Genomic DNA, 7040 nt, shown 5'->3' with positions numbered 1-7040 from the left:
TTAACAATTCAAAATGCTTTCACTTCATATAATTCAAATTCTTCATATTCAGCTTTTGAATGTTGTTCTTGGGGATAGCTTCCACTATTGTTTACTATTTCCATTTCATTTGAAAGGGACAATGTAAGTGAACATGGTTCCAATACAGAGGATTGTGCTGGAGCCTGCACTCTGGCTACTAAGGTTGAAATATACAGTTTTCAGTATCATCATAAAACCACTAGGAGTACACTACAGTAGAGCTGAACGATATATCGTGTAATGGCGATAACCGCGATATGCGCATGCGCGATATTCACACCGCAGGGACGTGCGGTTTTATTCATTTAAAAAAAGAAAATGCTAACGCACTTTAGCACAGAATTCAAAAATAAAGATACCCTTATTACTTATCGAACCTGCACATACAATATATTCGATTAAAGCTGAGACTCCACAGATTATTTAAGTATAGTATCATCACTAAGCGATCCGATCTCGCGACAGGGGAAGCAAACACAGACATCACAACACGTACCTTTACGGAGCTGTTACGGGAGATCGTCTCACCGTAGCTGTCAATCTGATCAAAAGACGTGTTCAATGGCATTAAAACGAGAAAAAACGCGGCTGAATCGGTTGATCCATAGGTTAATAATGTATCTGTGGCTTTGAAGTAATTGTTTATAATCCATAATTCTATTTTTATGTAAAAATCGGAGCACAAAAGTTAGCTGCTAATGGTAGCCACCAGAGTGTATGCAGCTTCCAGTTTTGGCAACGCGTCACTCTCACTCCTTATAGAGAGCCGCATTGACGCGTCCTTAAACCCGGAAGTAAACTTCTTTCGGTTCCTTCTTCAAAAACCAATGCAAGTTCTCCATAGGATTTTGGAAAATAGCTCGAAATAAGGTCTGTGGTTGACACCAGTGGCGGCGCTAGGGAGTGGCTACTTGGGCTTAAGCCCCGGATGTTTTCTGAAAAGCCCCGAATGTTTCACTTAAAAATAAAAAAATAAAAAAAGTATTTTTCTTTTCTTTTTAAAACGTCTCGAGAGTAATGTGCAGTACCGGAGTCCACCAGAGAGGCAGCCTCTGCGGGACAGTAGCCTGCGTACTGCGTAGCCTTCCCTACCCTGAAGAAGAAAAGATCCTTCCTAGTGCCGAGCGCCATAATGCTCTGCTAGTGACTGACGAGTTTTAAGCTAATAGCCTATAAAGTTATGGATATTAGAAAGTTATTTTCATTGAAAAAGGCGCCACAAGCTGCAGCAGCAGCAGTATCAACAGCTGACAACAATGTCATCAACAGTAGTGAAGAAATTGATGATGTTTCAGGTTTGTGAATCTAATGGTGATATATGCAGTCTGGCTGACTGAGTAAGAAGTGAAAAAGAGCGATGTAATGTTAATGTTATAGCTAGTAAACATGGAGTAACCACACTAATTATACCCTTATATGTTAGTATGTATACAGAACATGACTAAAAATTATCCTAAGATGTAACGTGAACCCTTCATACCTCAGTCTACCTTTAAGACACTAAAATAACGTATTCCAATTTTATATTGTTTTGGAATTATACCGGCTCTCGTTTAGTACACTTAACAACGGAACCATAGCAACGGAACTGACAGGCAACCCTCTGAATCAGACTCCGATTGGCTGTGACCGCATCCACTCAGAGTGTCCGATTCAGAAACGTGACTCTTACACTCTGTATGTCACAAACAAAGATGGTGGATGAGAATAGATCTATAAAACGATAAGCAATGCTTAAGAATTAAGGTGAGACTATCCACATCCTTTAAAACTCTACGCACATTCGTTTCACCGAAATAAGTAAACGACTGTATTTGAGTGAGTTAAGGCATTAGTTTGCTTCATTAAAGGATGTTAATGAATAAGTGTTCTCCAGTGCCTTTTGTCAGCTTTAAGGTATTATTAAGGTAGGGTTAATGTTGCTCTCAAAGTGCACCAGATTGATGCTTTTAACTTAAATATTTAGCATGCGGACCCCCCTAAAGGAGGCGACAATCCCCCTAAAGGATGTTCGGTCCACCCCCCACTTGTAAAAAAATAGCACTTTAACCCTGCACCCCCCAACAACTCCTGGGCTAAGCCCCGGATCTCCTACAATCCTAAATCCACCACTGGTTGACACACATTTAAGAGAGGGATCACGTTTTGTTCAGCCGGATCATCTCCACATGTCAACCCTACTTCTATAATTTGTAATGGTGCTAGTGGATCGCCGGAGCTGTTAGATTAACATTAACATGCTTTTTGTAGTTGTAAGTGCACTGACTTGCAGCCTGTAGCACCGTCGTTGATGGAGCATATGTGTGGGCTTGACCTGTATTTTACAGGAAAGGAGTGAGCAGTTGTCGATTCTTGTTCTGTTTTCTGTGAATATCTGCGAGTGGAAACAGTCGTGTGTAAATCTGATTTTGTCAGAAATCGGGAGAAATGCAGGAGAAATATGACCCCGGGAGGAAACCGGGAGAGGGCAATGAAATCGGGAGTCTCCCGCGAAAATCGGGAGGGTTGACAAGTATCAGCGCTGTATAGACTGAGAGTTACGTCATCTCCGTTCACTACAATGGACCACTTTTTTACAGCAATGGCGGATCGTGGAGCCTCTCAATCGTTCCCCGGAAGTTAGCGCCAAGGCTAGCCGAGCTGTAGAGTTGCAGCATAATAGACCGTTCGTGACGGACCTTTAAAGGTAAGAAGAAGTTTAAAGATTTATATTGTGGATATTATCAGTACATCTGATTCAAATTATCATGTGTATTAAAGGATGTCAGTGGATTATCCCTAAATTAGTAGATTTAGGGAACGTTTACAGATAACAGATAACGCTAGGATACCGGATCAAGTTAGCAACACACGTTGAACAGCCTTTTAATTGTAAATTCCATTCTCTTAATGTCATTTCGTCCAACGTTGTTGAATTAGAGAAGAGGGGCTTCTAAACAGGATTGTATGCGGGGGTGGAGGGAGTTAAATATTAGATAAATATAACTTTGGTGCGTGTAAGAGTGAGTGTTTTTAGCAGAGCCATATTGTGTCCTTGTGATTATGTTGATTATTACCTGTCTGTATAATGTTGCAGCTCAGCTGATTTTGGATTGATGGCAAAGGGAGAGGGACTTAAGTGAGAGTGAAAACACAAGGTAAGTTGAATACTACTGTTTTATATAAGTAAGCATACTAAACATGTATTCTATCACTGTATTATATCAGTAATCTTGTTAGTAACCTACTGTATGGGAGGTGGAGGGGCAGTGATGTTACAGGTGGAGGAGCAAGACTGCAAACTCACAAGACAGAGAAATCAAAGTTTGTTCTCCAGAGAAGAGGTTGATTTCACTTCATTATATTTCATATTTTCTAAAGATGTGGAAATGGCAAAAAAAAAAAACTTGAGAGGTGTAACCAAGACAACTGTAACAACATGAGTAGAGAGCCACCAAGGTTTTTCAAGTCCCTCTCTTACTCCATTTTGCCAACCCAAACTTCCAGGTACATGAAGGGACACCTTGATTGTTTTTGTTGTTTGCGCTCCTCTGGCTGGGTGCTGGCAGGTGGAGGGCAATGATGTTGGCAGGTGGAGGGGCAGTGATGTTACGGGTGGAGGGGCAGTGATGTTAGCTGTTACACACCAGGCTCAAACTTAACACATTGCATCCTTCTTTGCAGTGTCCTTATTCCTGGAAGGGGAATCTGCAATTCCTGCAGAGTTTTGTAACCCGTTGGTCTGCACGCAAAGCACATTTTTAAAGCCTTCTTAATTGTCTCATTGCTCCATTTCATCCCCTTTGTGGTGAGTCTGCCTAATGCCTTAAATTGGTCTTTTGAAAACGTTTTCTTATATTTGTTGTCCCTAATTGTCATTGTTTTCTTGAGAGCTGCATTTTCCTTCCTGATTTGTCTTAGTGCAGACTTTGCTTTTTTGGTGATTCCTTCTTGGCTCTTTAATTTTCCCTTTAATTGTTTTAATAGATCTGTTTGACTGGCTGCTGGTTCCCTCGTATGCTGACTGGCTGCTGTTTCCCTTGTATGCTGACTGGCTGCTGGTTCTCTCGTATGCTGACTGGCTGCTGGTTCCCTCGTATGCTGATTGCCTCCTGGTTCCCTCGTATGCTGACTGGCTGCTGGTTCCCTCGTATGCTGACTGGCTGCTGGTTCCCTCGTATGCTGACTGGCTGCTGAGTGGGTGGTGTCCACCCTCCCTGTCTCTCCTCACTAGCCATGTCCTCTCTTTCTTCAACCTCACTTTCCTTTCTCTCAGTCTCCTCATCCCTTCTTCCCTCAATCTTTGAGACCAATGTAAGTAGAAGACATGGCACTGTAGATTTTCGAACATTTAAAATATTATACCACTTAAAAATAAGAAATATGACTTTTGTTACTAAGAGTTCATACTTATTATACCTGTGTCACCTTTCACTCTATAGCTGTGATCATGAGCTATGGGCTTTGTAGATACAGGTCCCGTGGTGAATCGTGGTGCAGGGGCCCTTCTCTTTTTGACCACAGGGCGATGCACGAAGATGGTGGGTATAGCCTCTGCTCTCAGCCTAGTCTTGCCCTTTTTTGTCTTGACAAACTGGTCTGCATCAAAATGTGCCTGCGGAGTGACTTGAGGTTACTTCACACACAGAACAACTCAGTTGTGTCTGCCCACATACATATTCCATAGTGGTTGAATACACAGTATTAGGAAACACTTTATACTTACTGGACATGTTATACTCATTACATAATGTATATAAAATATGACCAAGAATGTGAGACAACTTTATAGAAATTCATATCACATCTGTTACTGATGCCATTTGTCATACTTTGTTAAACTCACAAATAATAAAGTTCCATAACTTCAGTTGGGAACATAGACCACACCTTATCTCCCCAAGGCAATTTCCCATCCAATAGGTGTGCTATATAGGTGTGTATAACCCTTTCTCCTGTCTGTTACTCCCTCTTTCAGCACAAGAACCAGAGGGGGATTCAATGGAGCCTGAACACCTGCACTGAGACCCTCACCCTGCACCCTGAGTCTCAACTCTGTGTGTTTCAAGCCTTTCCCTGTGTTTTGGTATTAAACAAAACATTAAGCTTTCCCAATGGTGTGGTTTTCGTTTTGTGAAAAAGTGCAAATGCAGTGTTTGTATATAATAACCTCACATATTTTTTTGCTGTTGGTCGTGAAATTGCTCCTGCTGACTTGAGCCAGCCATTTTTTCCTGCGCTCTGTGTCAGTGGGGAAGCCGTACATTCGTACTCCTTTCTCTGAGCGATTTTAGCCTCCCCAGGCAGCACAGCAAACCATGGTGGCGACTAGGAGGCAGCAAAGCAAGCCAGGACAACACGGAGGAAAAGGCACAGACAAACTGCATGATATGCTATTCAATGTTTATTGAATTCCATGTATTTGCAATGGATGTTCCTAAAACAACACATTTAACATCATCATCATGCTGCTGCTGCTGCTAGTCCTTTGATAGTCACCTGTCGGTCTCCTGTCCTTTCTGAAAGCCATAAAGATGACATTAGTCATTTAGATAACTTGTGTCCTCAATTACCATGGGATTACTGAAACTATCATGAATTTAAGAAAATGGTAGAAATGAATCTAATCTGAATTTTGAAGCATTCCTTTGGATCCCCTCCCTCTAAATATATCAATAAACATTTAAGAAGATAATATTGGTTTTAAAGAATTCAAAGCTATAAACAGCAACAGGCTCTTTAACCAAGGCACTTTTAGCCTAACATGTAAACTAGTTGTTCACACTAATCCTAATATTATCACTTAATATTAGCAAATTCTATTTTATTTTTTAAAACATATTGATGAAAATACATACACATATCGATTTGTTGTATAAATATTGCAAATCAAAACCTTTATTCACTAATAATTACCAAAAATCGTAGTTCTATCTCCTGTTATCAATGCATTCACATTGCCCGCCATGAACTTCCAGGGAACGATCCTCGTCTGCATGAACCACGTGACGATAACCGTTTTTGGACTTCCGCTGTCGTAACTCTTCTATCTATATGGCGCTGACAAGTATGACACACACACACACACACACACACACACACACACACACACACACACACACACACACACACACACACACACACACACACACACACACACACACACACACACACACACACACACACACACACACACAGCAGTGGTGAGGATCTCAGCCTGCCACTGACGTTCAACCAGAAAACATCAGCTGTTAGCTGTTAGCAGTTAGCAAACAGAGATCACAGCTCCTCATATCTTTTCAGAAACTGGACAAAAGTTAAACAAGTACAAACCACAGACTGTCTGTGTCATGGCGAATACAGTCGCTGGTTTATTTATGTCTGAAGGCCGTTGTTATGAGTGTGGAATGAGCATATACAACGTTAGCTTAGCCTGGTCGACCCAATCTCCATTCAGAAAACAAGCATTTTAAAAGGTTTTTCACCTGCCTTCTTGTCTGCAGACTTGTCAAGCATTAATTCATAGTTTCTACTAAACGGTATCAGTATGTTGTTACTTCGGCATCTTTTAGAAACGTGTATTACAATTTAATCACGGTAAAATATGTTCATTTTGTTGTAGTTGTAGCTCCCGAGCCAGCGCGTCTTGTTTGAATGATGCGAGTAAACACAGCTGGCAGCAGCGGTGAAACCGAGCGATTAGAGCGAAGTCGCGTCCGGTGTGAACGCAGCATTACAACGACCCCTGATGGATCTCGCGAGAATGTGTATAAATATAGATACATTTTCATAACAAAACAATGGGGTTGCTATAGCAATGGTAAATCATTGTTAATAATTATTGTGAGGAATAATTAACATTAACATGTGATCAGACAGTCCTTCACATACAGTAAATTAATTTGTATTCTGATTATTATTAATAATAATATTATCATTAAAGGTGAACCGTGCAATTATGTTATTCAGGAAGTTTGTATCAAACAAGTAGCCCTTCGTATTACTCAGTACCCTTGAAGTAGCCCTCGGTGACAAAAAGG

General features: G+C 41.0%; 2 long non-coding RNA genes across 2 annotated transcripts; one reads left to right on the top strand and one right to left on the bottom strand.

The window, feature by feature from the left end:
* Window positions 1-3365: 3365 nt before the first annotated feature.
* On the top strand, window positions 3366-5043 carry LOC307034209. The gene is made up of 3 exons (XR_013806816.1): window positions 3366-3808; window positions 3988-4541; window positions 4979-5043. It is a non-coding gene; the product is annotated as an uncharacterized lncRNA (long non-coding RNA).
* LOC307034210 lies at window positions 4486-6645 on the bottom strand. The gene is made up of 3 exons (XR_013806817.1): window positions 5917-6645; window positions 5171-5519; window positions 4486-4615 (listed from the first exon to the last, which is right to left on the bottom strand). It is a non-coding gene; the product is annotated as an uncharacterized lncRNA (long non-coding RNA).
* Between the last annotated feature and the right edge of the window lie 395 nt (window positions 6646-7040).

Source organism: Notothenia rossii (assembly GCF_949606895.1).
Source record: "Notothenia rossii genome assembly, chromosome: 3".
NCBI lineage: Eukaryota > Metazoa > Chordata > Actinopteri > Perciformes > Nototheniidae > Notothenia > Notothenia rossii.
The sequence above is the reverse complement of the archived record's forward strand: the minus strand, read 5'-3'. Positions and strand labels throughout refer to the sequence as shown.